This window comes from Equus caballus, chromosome 14 (assembly GCF_041296265.1).
Source record: "Equus caballus isolate H_3958 breed thoroughbred chromosome 14, TB-T2T, whole genome shotgun sequence".
Taxonomy (NCBI): Eukaryota; Metazoa; Chordata; class Mammalia; order Perissodactyla; family Equidae; genus Equus; species Equus caballus.
In genome coordinates, this window is record NC_091697.1 from 44,871,410 (window position 1) to 44,886,813 (window position 15,404).

Consider the following 15,404-nt stretch of genomic DNA (forward strand, 5'->3'; position numbering starts at 1 on the left):
CAGACTTAATGTTGTCTCTGTTGGATATAAAATATGTAAAGTCTTGTGGAAAAGACAGAGTAATTTATAAGTAGATGATTAAAGTATCTGAAAGCAGTACTTTGATCAAAATGGATAAATGGCTACATATGAACTGAATTGTGTCTCCCCTCTCCCATTTATATGTTGAAGTCCCAACCCCAGGTGTGCTGGTATGTGGAGATGAGACCTTTGGGAGGTAGTGACAACTAGATTTAGATCAGGTCATCAGAGTGGGGCTCTCCTGATGGGATGAGTGCCCATATAAGAAGAGATACCAGAGAGCTTGCTGTGTGAGGACACACAGAGAAGGCAGCCTTCTGTAAGCCTGGAAGCTAGCTTTTGCCAGTAACCCACTCTGCCGGCATCTTGATCCTGTATTTTCCAGCCTTCAGAACTGTGAGAGACTAGATTTCTGTTGTTTAAGCCACCCAGCCTGTGGTATTTTGTTATAGCAGCCTGAGTGGACTGAGACGGTAATATAACAGATGTTATAATCATGATTTCTCAGATAGTCTATAATGGCATCATTTATTCCTTAACTTATTTAAACGAATGTTTCTTGAGTATCTACTGTGTACCAAGAAAACAGACAAAGGCTCTGCTTTCTTGGTGCTTACCATCTATTGGAGGGGAGGTAGTCAATAGACGCCAAAAAACAAAGAAACATGCTTTATGTTAGATAAATGCCATGAGGAAAAAGAAGACAGCAGAAGGAATCTGAGAATGACAGGGTGTGTTACATTAATTAGGATGGTCAGGAAAGCCCTCTTTTGAGTAGAGAACTAATTGAAGGCAAGGAGGGAACCCAGTGGATATCTGGGGGTGAGTTTCTGGGAAGACAACACAACAGGTGCAAAGGTCAGAGTGCCCTTGACATATTAGAGAAATAGCCAGAAGGCTGTTGTGCCCAGAGCAGAATAAGGAGAAGAAACAGTGGGAACTGAGGTCAAAGGGGCAGTTGATGCCAGATTTCCTACACCTGCGGAGGTCACAGTAGGAACTTCAGATATTCTGCGTGAGCTGGGAAACCGTTGAAGAATTTTGAGCAGGGAACACACATTGTCTTCCTTATGTTTCAGAGCTGTAACTCTGGCTTTTGTGTAGAAAATAGGCCAGAAGAGCTGGGGATTGAAGACAAGAGACTAAGTTAGAGATGATCGTAGCTTGGACTGGTATTAGTAGAGCCACTGATGAGAAGTGGTTAGGTTCAAGATGCAGTTGGAAATGCCAAAACACAGAGAGAGGGAGAAGAATTTTAAAGTTTTTAGAATTTAGAATTTTAGAGAGTATTAAAACCATTCTTTCTTTACAGCAGCTTCAGGTAGGTGGGCAAGCACTAAGTGAGAATCCATTTCCTTAAGCTCCGTAGGTTACAGCTGTGTTTGCAATTAAAAACTCTTAAAATCAAGCACACCAAGGGGCTGGCCCGGTGCCGCAGCAGTTAAGTTTGCTTGTTCGTCTTTGGCAGCCCGGGGTTCACCTGTTTAGACTCTGGGTGCAGACCTATGCACCACTTGGCAAGCTATGTTGTGGCAGGCGTCCCACATGTTAAGTAGAGGAAGATGGGCATGGATGTTAGCTCAGCGCCAGTCTTCCTCAGCAAAAGGAGGAGGTTTGGCGGCAGATGTTAGCTCAGAGCTAATCTTCCTCAAAAAAAAAAAAAAAAATCAAGCACACCAATTGGTAGATTAATAATTGGTTGGAGAAAGAATTCTTGCAGATTTAATATACTTATCAAGGCAATTTTATGAACAGAACTAAATATAGACAATGCATTTTGAAGAAATAACTTTCATGCCGTACGAATGTAATACACATTTGATGTGAAAAATTGAGAAAAGATAGAAAAATATAAAGAAGTAATTCAAGTTTTTCTAGAATGGCATCATCTAGAGATAACTATGCTGCCTGCATTTAATTTTCATATATCGGTTACATATAATATAATATATATTATTATGTGTGTAAATGTTAGGTACTATATATGGATCGTTTAACTGTACATACGTAAGTATGTATGTATGTGTATGTATATCACATATACCTACCAAGCTTGCATTTGAATTTTACTCTACAACATTGAGGTGTAAGAAATGCCATATTTCTTTAAATCTCTAAATTTAGTTAACTTTTTAGTGAACCCTTCACGCTGGGTCTTGAAGGGAAATTCAGTCTCAGACATTTTGTGGACCTCTTCCTCTTGCTGGGTCAAGCTGGACCTTTTGCTTTTCAGTCCATGCTGGTCACCACCACCAGGCTCATTGTTCACCTCTACCTGGTCCCTGGGAGGCAGGAAGCGCTGCTGCTTCCACGCCAAGCTCGGCACTGGGGTTTTGGATTCCAGCAGTTGGTCTCCGTGACTGCTGAGCGGGAGTGTGGTGTTCCTTCTTGCTCTTCTTGGAGTTTGCAAACCTCTGCTTTCTCCAAGTTATAGCTCTTCAAACCTCCCGCCTTAGTTAGCTGCTTCCACCTTTAGGTCAGGTGATTATGTTCTGTTGCCAGAAACTTCTGCCTTCAGCCCTGCAACTCGAAAAACCCATAACCAACATTGCTGATAACTCAAAACACGAATCTTAGTTATCTTGTTGGAAAAGAGGCGGAAGATAACCACTCATTCTTTCTGGTCTTCTTTGTGATTTTAAGAAAAAGTTCACAAGTTAATCGCTCAATAGTTTATTTTTCTGCACCCATATGTAAATACACATTTTTATAGAAAATTGGGCTTGTGCTTTGCTGTTTCGTACTTGCTTTTAACATTGAACAATATTTATAAGAACTGGCCCCTCGTTAAATATTCTTTTCAAACCTGGATTTTAATGGCTGTGTAAATGTTAAATAAATATGAAATTGTTTATATAACCAGTATCCAAATTTAAACATTTAGGTTGTTTCCAATTTTCCCAATTATAAGCAATATGGTTATGAGTCAAGTGTCATTATGAACACCTTTAACAATTTATTTTTTCAGTTAGATTCTTAGAAATGGAATTATTGGAGCATGAATATTTTTAAGATCTTTTTACATTTGTCATAAGCAATGTCTGGATATGCATTTATGAGCTGTAATTCAGTGCTTAGGTTTGCCAGATTGGAATGCCACAGCAGTCGTTTCTTTTTTTTAAAGATTGGCACCTGAGCTAACATCTGTTGCCAATCTTCTTCTTTTTTTTTTCCGCCTTCTCCCAAAAGGCCCCCAGTACATAGTTGTGTATTCTAGTTGTAAGTCCTTCTGGTTGTGCTATGTAGGACGTGGCCTCAGCATGGCCTTAATGAGTGGTGCCATGTCCATGCCCAGGATCCGAACCAGAGAAACCCTGGGTCGCCAAAGTGGAATGTACGAACTTAACCACTTGGCCACGGGGCCGGCCCCCAGGGCAGTCATTTTTAATGAGCTTACTTTATATGATTCCATCCCAGGCTCTAGGGATGCCTGGTACCATCTGGGTAGAGAATCTGAACTTCAATCTGGCCAACCTTGGGTGACACCACAGTCACTCTCCGCCTGCCTTCCTCCATGCCCCTCACTCCCCAGCCTGCTCTTACAGCTCACATGCAAGATAGGGTCTGTAGTGTTGGTGAGTGTTGATGGTGAACTTCAGTGCAGAGCCTTTCTCTTCAAAACCCTCACTCCCCATCAAGATGTTGAGTACTCTCCACTTTTCTCATGCTTATGGCGCTCGATATGCCCCCAAATTCTTACCCCTACGTTTGTATACCACCTTCCAAACTCCATCTCCACTCCTATGAACTTTCAGCACACTTTTTCCCCCCCTGCTCTATCACATTTGCTTCTATTAGTTATGTCTGGAAAAACTCCAATGTATTCTTACTCACTCCCTCTCTTCTCTGGACTCTATTTTTACTTGTTATTTCAACAGCCCCCAGCCGAATTACAGCATGCTGTCACAGTGATCAGTCATCAACCAGACTGAGCTTCTTACTATACTATGAGCAAGAGGACCAGGACAAATGTGAATGCCATTTGTGTACATTTGAAATGAACAGAAAAGATGAATCATAATAGTTAGCATTTGTGAGCATGTTGTATATGTCAGGCAGTATTCTGTGTTTTATATCTATTTCCTTAATTAGTCCTCACAACAACTTCAGTAAAAGGAGGTGACCAGAAAATAGATTTAGAAGTGTTGTTAGCCTTCAGAGTGGAACCTGGGAAAGGCTTCTGATATTCTTTGGAGAAACCAGCTAACTATTTGGTAGTCTGCATATGATGTCAACAATTATAAGTTGTAACTCAAAGAGATGACTGGTGGCCCCAATACATCTGGCTCAGAGAGTGGTTTAGACACAGGATGACTTCCCAGGGAATAAGCTGTTTGAGGACAAAGGATATGCAAGGGCTTGCCAGGTAAAGAAGGGGAGGGGGAGGAAGGGTTTAACAAGTGTGTCCCACCTCCCTGAATGGACATTTGGGTACTTCTCTGTAGTAGAGTTAGTTATGGAGCAGTGTCAGAAATGGAGCTGGTGAGCTAAGTAGGAACCAGGTTAAACCAGGTCAAATTTGGTATTTTACCAAAATTGTAATTGCAATTGCAATTGCAATGTGAGGACATTACAGGATTTTGGACAGGTAGGTGGAGATGAATTAATTCCTTCTGGAAGAACAAAACAAAACATTTTGGCTTCAGTGCTGATAATGGTTGGGAAGAGGAAGAGTCAAGGCAGATGACCAATTAAGAGGTTACTCACTCATTCATCTTTTTGAGTACTTGTATGTGCCGGGCCCTGTTCTAGGTGCTAGAAATGCATCCGTGAACGTAACAGACCAAGTCCCTGCTTTTAGTAAGATTACATTCAAGACATTTTAGTGTCTAGGAGTGCATAGGAGGTAACAGCTGTGAAAATCAATAATGCAAGATGGGGTCTAGAGAGTGAGAGGAGAGGTCCTGTTTTAGATATGGTGGTCAGGAAAGCCCTCTCTTCAGAGGTGAATCTGAGCAGAGACTTGAATGAAGTGAGGAAGTGGGTAGTTTTGATCCCTTGGAATAGAGAGATCCAGATGGAGATCAAATGAGAGACCTTGGGTAGCTCCTTTGGGAATGATGAGCAAGCAGCATGGGACAAGGAGAAAGTAGTAAGAGTTGAGATCGTAGAAGCAGCCAAGAACCAGCCTTGTACAGCCATTTAGGCCATAGTAAGTCTGAGTATTACTCTGAGTGTGATGACAAACCATCTCAAGGGCAGTGAGTAGGGAAGTGACATGTTCCAACCTAAACATTTTACCAAGCTCCTTCTGTCTACTGGCTGAAGAGTGGATTGTTTATAGAAAACAATAGAAGCAGGAACATCAGTTGGAAGGGCTTTGCCATCACCCAGGTGAGGCATGGTGTGGTTTAAACTAGGGTGGTCATAGTGGAGGAGCTGGGAAAGGATCAGACTCAGAAGACATTTTTTGGGTAGAGCTAACAGGATTTGTTGATGTATGTGACATATGAGAGAAAGAGGCTTATTAAGAATTACTGCAAGATTTTTGGCCTGAGCAGTTGGAAAAATAGGTTTGCTGCTTATTGAGATGGGAAGCAGGGTTGAGGTGAGGCAAATCAAGAATTCCATTGTAGACATGTTAAACTTAAGCCGTCTAGTAGACTGATAACTGAAGACAGAGTAGGCCGTAGGATGTGAGTTGCTTCAGTAGGCTAGACAAAGTTCACAGAAAGGCCTCCATGAGGGTATTGCCAGCAGACCAGAGAGAAGTGAAGAGATTTAAGAGACACTCAAAGTAGATAATGGCTTAGGGAAAAGAGAAGGAGAAATGGAGTAAGATGCCTGGTTTCTGGCTTGGTCAACTGGAATGATGCTACTTTCCACTTAGAAAATCCAGAGGAATGAATGACTCCTGTTAACTAGGTTCCTTTTAGTTGGCTCTTATAGATCTTAGTGTCTCTATACCATGTTCTTCTTTGGGCCAAACTTATCTGTGGTTCCAAAAGAGCAGGGATCATCAAACTGGTTTCATAAAGGGTCAGAGCAAATAGTTTCTGCTTTTGCAGGCCATACAGGCTCCGTCATAATTACTGAACTCTGCCTTTGTAGTGGAAAGCAGCCATAGAAAGTACATAAGCAATTGAGCGTGGTTGTGTTCCAGTGAACTTTTATTTATAAAAACAGGCAGTGGGCTGGGTTTGGCCACTGGCCGTTGTTTGGCTACCTCTGCAGTAGAGCAACACTAAATAGTTTCTTCTTTCATCCGAGCATAAGATTTTTGCACTGTCAGAGCAGAGGTGAGAAGAGAAATCATAATACTTAGCAACAGCAAGCCTGGACCCTGGCAAAATATGCAGAGCTGGATCTATTAGCAATTGGACCCAGTGACAAAGGCCAATTATAGTAAATGGATGGGGCAGGTTGTTATCAGAGTGTGGGAAATTCCTCTTTTGCTTGAGCCCTTATCCTTGGAGTAAATGATTGACTGCAGTCTACATTTTTCCTCTAGGCTAGGTTTCTCATAACCAGAAGAATAATTTCAAGGAAATGATCAGCCAGATACTGAAAACATGCCATGTGTTTTATTCCAAAGGAAGACATTTCTGTAGCTGATGGGCATTTCTGTATCCTGAACAATTGTGGGCAGAGATGTTTGCAAAACAAACTAAAGACCCTATGCTAAATCTGCATATAGAGAAAAAATACATTGCAAAGAAAAACAATTTATCTCTGGAACTGTTGCCTCCAATTTTGGAGGAATGAGTTTTCTTAAACAGAGACTTACCTCTAAGGTATAATTTACTGTCACTATCATTTTATTATTTTATTTCCAAGAAAAATGGAAGCCCTGGTAGTTAACACGGTGCAGCAGGGAAAATCTTCCTAAATGTAGATCTCACCTGGTCCCATTGGTTCTGGCTTGGCTTTATATTCAGGCATGGTCTCAGAGAACAGTGTCTTTGATCCTGCCATCCTTTGTATTCCTTGCAGCTTTGAACTCCATTATACTCTCTACAGACAGATCCTCTTTGGGCTTTGAAGTTTTTCTTATGCCCAATATGTGTGATCTTTGAGGCCCTCGACAAGTCTATTAAGAGCTTACCACAAGAATTTTTCTCCATATGTTTGCATTTGAAAAATACTTAGCTTTCATCATCTGTGCACCAACCACCACCCCTACCCTCCCACTCTCCTCTATAGGGTCTTCAAAAACAATCAAAAAGAACTCTTTTAGAGTTGCATAGAAACTCCATTATGCATAATTTCCATCCTGTAAGGATTTCTTTTTTTCCCTACCATTTTCTATAGCCAGCGTATTTTTACAAGGCAAATTAAGCTGTCATCATCAATGTTTTGGATATTAAGTTTTTAGACAAAAAGTAAAACTTCTGCATGTCTTTTTTTTTTTTTAAAGGAAATTTGTTCAATTTCAAACGAGCACCTTTAAAATTTCGTGGGAAAAGCATTGGACTTGCAATCAGAACGTGTCGGTTTACATCCCAGGTCCACTACTTGATAGTGGTAGAATCTTAAGTCTCCTGAGTGTGCTGAGCACCAGTCTCTTCTGAAGAAAGGGCATCGTGATATTAGATTCCATGGTAATTGTGAGGAGGAAATGAGCCAACATCAAAACCTCCTTAGTGGATTGTTTGGCGTATGGTAGGTGCTCAATAAATCAATGTTAAATTCTTCCCACTTCCAAGGAGGAAGTTCCAAACCTAGGAGAAAAGAAAGTAATTTGCAATGGAGAAATGAGGGTTAGGGTAAACAACGACATCCTTTGGGATGCTTTAGGTCAACTGGTCTTCAAACTGTGGTTCCCAGACCACATCAGCATCAACTAGGAGCTTGTTAGAAATGCACGTTTGGGGTCCCACTCCAGATGTAGTGAATTAGATACTGTGCAAGTGGGTCCAGAAGTCTGTGTTTTAACCAGGCCTTCCAGGGGATCATGATGCTCCCTGTTGATTCTGGAGCACCACTGCTCTGATGCCCTTATTATGGTACAGTTTTATATGAATTATCTTATTTAATCCTTCTGTTAAAACAAAAGGCATTTGTGAGAAAAAAAAAGCGTACCATAAAAAAAAAAACATTAGGGAGACCTGAAAACTTACCATTAAGAAGCCAAATAAGTAAGTATTTGTAAGTAAGACAAATAATAAGAAACACCCTCTCCTCCAGGAAAGACTTCTAACTAATTTGAAAATATAAGATTCCAGGTAAGTGTAACATCGAGACACATCTAGAATGTGGAAATAAATGAAGACCACCAGAATGAGAACAGAGGCTGTTTGTTTAGAGCTTGCTATAGCAAAGAGGTGAGCCATCATCACTTGCATTTAGCAGTCTCAAAGTCAAGTGGAGGGGTAGAAAAGCTCGAGGTGAAAAAAACAGGGCTTCAGCTGTGCTCTTTCTGGAGGTTGTTGACATGGAGATGCAGAAGGTGCACTAACAAAAAGTAGGGCATCTTATGTAACTGGTTGGGCAGCGTATTTGGCTTTCTCTCCTTGGTCTTGAGTTGGAAGCAGGTCGGAGGGAAAGCTGGCAGTCATTGAACACGTCCTCACCTTTCTGGGCTGGTTGCTGCACAGATTGTCAGAGTTTTATTGTTATATAGGGTCTGGCCATTGTATATTAGTCTCTCAAGAAACTTAGAAAAAAAAGTGGGTATATTTAAAGGAAATGGCGTATGCTTTAAAAAAGTTACAGTTACATTATTTCTCAAGTTATTGGTTATGGGGAAAACAATGAACAGACTCATGGATACTACTATTTCTACCTTAATTAAAAAGGCATTTTAAAAATTAAATTACATAATAAATATGACCAAGGCAAATATTATCTGAGTTTAGCTCTCCTATACGTACTCCAGCTCTCATGGATTTTGTTCATGGCGAGTAATAAAGGTAATGAAGACAGTGCATACACGACATAATTAGTGATAAAAAATTATGTATACTGTCACAGCAAAAATTGCACTGGACAAAGTTAAACAGGTAAGGATGACTTTCTTCAGGGTCATTGCAATAGAGGAGAAAGACCAGAATGCAGTCTGAATTCAATTTTGCTGAAACAAAGGGCAGGAGAGGTTGTTGGAAATGGAGTGGGGGCGTGGATCATAGGCCATCCGTGTTTGCTAATGGGCCTTATCCAAAGGAAGCAGAAGATAGTTGTGCAACTGGGAGAGATGTGTCCACCGAAGAAAGGCTCCTACCCTCCCACAGAGGCTGGGCGATTGGGGCTTTTTCTTCCCTGATGATTACATTTCAGAGGGATGGCTACCAGGGCCTAGAAGAAGACAGTCCTAGCTTATAAAACTGCCAAGAGGCTTTTAATAAGATTTATATTCCAAAGGACTGGAGAAAGAATTTACAAGTTTTCTAAAGAAAATGCTCTAAGAAAGGTGAGGCCAGAGCCTAGAATCAGGAAGAAGTCTGTCTAAAGTTAAATCAAGCAGAGGAGAAAGTTAAGGACGGCTTTGTCAATACCCAATCTTTCATTATTATAGAAAACACCAGGGACCTTACACTTTAAAGCTAATAAAATTCACACTAGCAAAATACCATCCCATTTTAGGCAGGCTGTCTCTTTTAAGCTAGAGTGCCTTTGCATTCTTTGTGCCGGACTGTTGATCGGTAAGAAAATGAACACTTTTTTCTCGAATTTACATGCAGTTATTTTGCAAAGGACTATGCAGCGGTGGGCAGGATGAGTGAAGGAAACACTTGTATGGGGAATATTCCAACTGCCTGGGATCCTTTGTGGATGTGCTGTATGTATCTTCACGAAGAATGTTTCCCGTGTGGTTGGCACTCTCAGTGGGCGGGAGAGGAGAGCCGTTCTGTGGAGATCACTGGTCTGATGATGGAGTCCTCTGTCAAATGTAACTTCCCTGCAAAGTTCAATACATACAAGGAAAAGAACTGCTCTAGTTGCTACCTCCTTGCCTCCCTTCATTCCCAGAGGTGGCCCTGTGGGATTTCTAGGGAGCTACCAAGGAACACTTTTTTTTTTTCACTCGACATTTTCTTTGCTCTGTGCTTCCACAGCAACATGCTCACCTGGTGTTCCTCAGACATCCCTGGACATTCTCTCTCTTCTGCTGGTTCCTCTGTCTCTCCTGCAGGTCTCAATATTGGAATTCGTCAAGACCCTGGCCCTCTTCTTGGGTGATGGCCTCCCTCCCCCAGGCTCTGATCTAAATGCTGGAAACCCCAAGTGCGTATCTCTGGCCCAGTCATCCTTTCTGAGCTCCTGACGAGTATCTAGTTGCCTCCTTGACATCTCTACTTGAATGTTTTATGCATATCTCACACTTAACATGTTTTCAGTCTCATTAAATTGTACCGACGTTTACTCAGATAAGCAAATCAGAATTATAATTTTCATTTCTGCTTCCTCCTATCCACCCATGGAATCTGTTGTGCTTATCTCTCCCTTTACTTCCCCAATATACTTTTATTCCACCCACTTCTCTCTATCTCCACAGCCACCACCCTACTGCAAGCCACTGGCTTCTCTTACCTGGACTCTGGCAAGGGCCGCTGATAGGTTTACTTACTTTCTCTCTCATTTACATCCGCAGTGTCACTTTTCTGCTTACATCACTTCATTGCATTCTCATTTATTGTCTAATGAAACATAACTTCTCACCAGCGCAGACAAAGCCCTCAGGATCTGGCTCCTGACTACTTTTTGGAGCTCATCTCAGATTCTTCATCCTTTGCTCATTCCCCTCTGATTGTGAGCACAAGAGTCTTTCCTGTCTCAGGGCCTTTGCACTTGCCCTTCTCCTGGTTCCTCTAACTCATGGATCCTCCACGTATATCAGAATTCAGCTAAATGTGACCTCCAGTGTTCCCTGATTCCCTAACATTTCCCTCTAACCCAGATGTTCTCTATGACACCATAGTGCAGATGCCCTTTATAGTCTTACTACCCTAAGTGTGACTCACGAACCAGCAGCATGAGCATCACTCATGCTCTTCAAGAGCCTAAGGGCTGGTGAGAAATGCAGAACCTCACACCCCACCTCAGAGCAAAAGAAGCAGATTCTGCATGTTAACAGTGCAATCCCCAGTAGATTCGTATGAGTATTAAAGTTTGAGATTGTGACTTGGAACACTGATCACAAACTGGCTATCTTTATTTCTTTAGTTGAGCACTTGCTTGCTGTCTGTTTCCATCAGTAGTGTGAACTCCATGAAGGTGGAGATTTTGTCCACCTTCTTTGCTCTTGTTTCTCAGTGCTGAGCACAGCTCTTGGCGTATGGTTGACAATCAATACATACTTGATAAGTGAGAGGTTTAATCTAACTTCCTCAATTGATCCATGAAGAAACTGAGCTCAGAGAAGGCAAGTGACTTTTTTTTGAAGTTATGTAGTTAATATTAACAAGGCCCAGTACAAAAAAAGAAAAAAGTATTCTTGACTCCTAAGAAAGTTTATTTTGCATGTGTGTGTGTGTGTGTGTGTGACCTTGAAACCAGTTGTTCTGGATGATATAACAAAGCATAATCTAAAACTTCCTTAGCTGTTTTCTCTGAATGGGCTTCTGATATTAATAACAATGATTACTTATTACACTTGATCTTAGCCAAAAGGCCGAGAAGCAATGATTACTTATTTATGTTGTATTTTGTCATTTATGATCCACTTTCACATACACTAACCTATGTAGAAATTTATCCAGAATTATTGTCATAGGTCTTCTTTTAAGGACAGAGTAAATGGTAAACAGAGCCCGCAAGTTTGTGGAGTTTCTTTATTAACGGATCAAGAGATCACTGTAAAAGCAAAAGAGAAGAGAAAGTAAAATTTCTCATGAGAATAACTGTCAAAGAACCAACTTAGTGGAGTGGACAGCTCTTTGACCAGGTGAGAACTGTCTGGTAGTGGTTGACAATATTCTTGGAGGGCATCAGAGGTAACCCAAGGATCTAACTAACATGGATTTTGCGGAAGTGGTTCCTAATTTACTTTAATTATCATTGCTGGACGTAACATTTTGTTCATTGGACGGTTCTGCCTAATTAAAAAAGCTCTTTCTATGGTTAAATTTTGCTTGTCACTCACAGTTTAAAGTTTAACTATTTCTAGCTCCTAATTAGCATGCCACAAAGGAACCACAACATTGAACGTGGGGTTCTGTGACCCTGACATTCCCACTTGATATGAAATAGACATTCTCTGGAGCCGGGAAAGTTCAGCACAGACTCTCAATCTGTTTTTTTCTCCTACAAGAGGAAAGGCAGTGCAGGAGAGATGGCTCTAATGGCAGGAATGTAGTTGACAGACAATCCACATTCTAAAGATATCTTCGTTATCAATGTCCACAGACAGGAAAGGTGCCTAAACTCAGCCAGTCCTACCTGCCTCCAATACAGGAGCCCTATACACTGTCCTGATATATGGTCATCCGTGTGTCCTTTTTTTCATTCTGATAAAATATACATAACATAAAATTTACCATTAGTACATAAAATAACCATTTTAAATGTACAATTCAGTGACAATAAGTGCATTTTCAATGGTGTGTGACCATTTCCAGAATTTTTTCATCACCCAAACAGAAACTGTATGCTCACTAAATAATTTCCCATTGCCCTCCCCCCCAGCCCCTGGTAACCACTATTCTACTTTCTTTCTCTATGAATTTGCCTATTCCAGGCTCCTCAAGTAAGTGGAATCATACAGTATTTGTCTTTTTATGTCTGGTTTATTTCACTTAGCATAGCGTTTTCAAGATTTATCCCTGTTGTAGCATGTATCAGACCTTCATTCCTTTTTGTGACTGAATAAAATTCCACAGTAGGTGTACACCCCATTCTGTTTATCTGTTGGTGGACACTTGGGTTGTTTCCACCTGTTGGCTGTTGTGAATAATGCTGCTGTGACCATTGGTGTATGTGTATCTATTCCGGTCCCTGTTTTCAATTCTTTGGGGTGTATACCTAGGACTAGAATTGTTGAATCATATGGCCTTTCAGTATTCAGCCTTTTGAAAACCAGCAAACTATTTTCCGCAGCAGCTGCACCACTTTACATTTCCACCACACAGCAATGCACAGAGGTTCCAGTTTCTCCACATTCTCAGCAACACTTGTTATTTTTAGGTTTTGTTTTGTTTGGCTAATTAACATGCTAATGGGTGCGAAGTGGTATCTCATTGACATCTAGGTATTCTTAAACACTTCCTGAGCCAGGGAGCTCAAAAGAACACCAGGAAGAAATTGCACATCATCCTTAGTTGTTAGAAAGTTCTTGTTATCCATCATTAGCTCTTGCCTCCCTCTAGCAGTGATTCGCAACCTGGTTGCACATCAGAATCACTTGGGAGCTTTAAAAAATTCCAATATTCAGGCTGCAACCCAGACGGATTAACTCAGCATCTCTGAGAGTGTTGTGCTAGCATCAGCAGGTTCTAAGGCTCCTCAGGTGATTCCAATACGCAACCAAAGTTGGGGAGCGCTGCTTGAAGCCTACTCACTGGGCCCCTTAGTTACACAACCTGTGGGGTGTCAAGCGGGACAACCCCTCCCTGAGCCTTCTCTGACAGCCCTTCATCCCCCGCCCCCCCCCACACATACTCCTGTCCTCCTTTCCCTCTCAGATTTTTTACCATAGTGTGAATTGCCAGGGGACACTTTACATGTTTTCTTGTTTGTCTATTCATTGCCTGAGCTCTCTTTTGCTTATTTCTGCTTCCCTGGGGCAGAGAACAATGCCTGATGCAGAGTAGGTGCTCAGAAAATATTGTTGAATGAATGAATGCATAAATTTACTCTTATTTCAAATGACAACCCTTCAGATAGTTAAAAATAGCTTTTTTGTCTCATACTGGGTCTTCTCTTCTCTAGGTAAAATCTTCCACCTTCAACCAGACCTCAAAGACACTGAAGAATAACCCTCACCATTTTGAACACAATATGTCTTTTTTCCCACCCAATCACCAAATAAGTGAGCACTTCCTATGTACTACACATACCTATACACTACACATGCTGTAGACTAGACGGTGCATGGCACTGGAAATTGTGGCGAAAAAGGTAATCTGGGGTGGGGCACAGACAAGGATCAATAACAGAAGTCATTTCAGGTAGCAACAGATGCTGTAAAGGAAATGAGAACTGTTTGCTGGCTGTGGCACATTAAACAGGGGTTGACTTTAATCTGAGACCTGAAAGGCGAGAAGAAGCATTCCAGGAAGAAGGTATAGCCAGGACAGAGGACTTGAGGAGTGAACAAGTTCCAGAAGGGCTCTGAGTCAAAACCTTTGAGAAGGGCAAGTTAAAAACCTCTATCACCTCCTTTGGTAGACACTTTACCTCCATTAACATGACCTAAGACTAAATTAGTTTTGGGTCATCACATTACCCTATTAAGTTCTTTTTCCTCATTGAGTTAAATCTTCCCTGTCCAATATTTGTACTGTTGATAGTTAGAATTTAGGTGTGGAAGGGTGATTTAGATAAACATACCTTGAATTTCTTTTCTTCTTATCCCTAGCCATAAAGATTTTAATCAATTACTCAGTCAATAAAAATACCTGTCAGCAGAGCAGAGGGACTTTCTGATTTTCCAGCCGCTTTAGTACTGGTTCCTTATTCCAATCGTCACCTTGTCTTCTGTGCCAGGTCTAATGGAAAAAGACAAGGCTGGAGCCAGGACCTGGTGGGCTGCTGCCATTTGGGGCTGGCAGCCGTCTTGGTTTGCAGTCAAAGGAGCTTAGTAAAGTCAGACATTTCTTGATTCTTGGGACCCTGTGTTCCCAGTGGTGGGCTCACAGGACAAGCAGCCTCTCCCAGACCAGCCACTAATAAGCTCTGACAACCCCCTTCCCCTCTCTGGGCCTCAGTTTCTCCATATTGAAATGTGAGGTTTGGGTCTGAGAGTTTTAAGATCCTTTGAAACTTCATTTAAAAAGAACTGTTTATTGCTCTAATAAAAAACCAGAACTTTTTCCTGTAGTTTCTGAATAACCTGCAGATATGCTTTTATTGACAGGAGACATTCACTTCCAAGTTAATAAAACGAAATGATTTACACTAGCAGGGCAGGGTTTATAGGATCAAATCAGGTGCTGAAATTGACAGCAACACAAATTTGAACTGTTATCTCGAGCACCAACAGAAATGTGCTTCAGGGCACTGAAAGGAGTCCCTAAGTTTATTGATTGGCTGCCGTCTTTCCAATGGACTTCACAGAATCTGAGACCCATTCGTCCACGTCAGCTATATAAGAACAACCCTCAAGCCATGACCTGTCCCCTGGATGGCCCAGCTGTACCCAGCAGCTTCTTCATGGGCTGGGATGGGGTACTGAAAACAGGGTGCCTTCATATTCATGCAGAGCCTGGTTCAAGTTACCGTCATTCATTCATCTGATGCCATCTTTTCTTCATCTGATAAATGTGATTGACACAATGAAATTGAAT

The 15,404-nt window shown here is 41.4% G+C and overlaps 1 protein-coding gene and 1 long non-coding RNA gene across 19 annotated transcripts in view; one reads left to right on the forward strand and one right to left on the reverse strand.

Annotated features, from left to right (window-relative positions):
• HTR4 (5-hydroxytryptamine receptor 4) overlaps nt 1-15,404 on the forward strand; it is a 171,225-nt gene that overhangs the window by 75,983 nt on the left and 79,838 nt on the right. For 3 of the 18 annotated variants that reach the window (XM_070232615.1, XM_070232612.1, XM_070232614.1), the window contains exon 1: nt 13,828-13,927. The exons of 14 other annotated variants lie outside the window; for them this stretch is intronic. The gene's annotated coding sequence lies outside the window, so the exon portion shown is untranslated. Of the gene's footprint in view, nt 1-11,731; nt 11,846-13,827; nt 13,928-15,404 lie in introns of those variants that run through there. One more of the 18 variants, XM_070232613.1, reaches the window with a different exon arrangement.
• Nucleotides 6,773-10,867, reverse strand: LOC111767769 (uncharacterized). The gene is made up of 3 exons (XR_011425044.1): nt 10,529-10,867; nt 10,029-10,087; nt 6,773-9,859 (listed from the first exon to the last, which is right to left on the reverse strand). It is a non-coding gene; the product is annotated as an uncharacterized lncRNA (long non-coding RNA).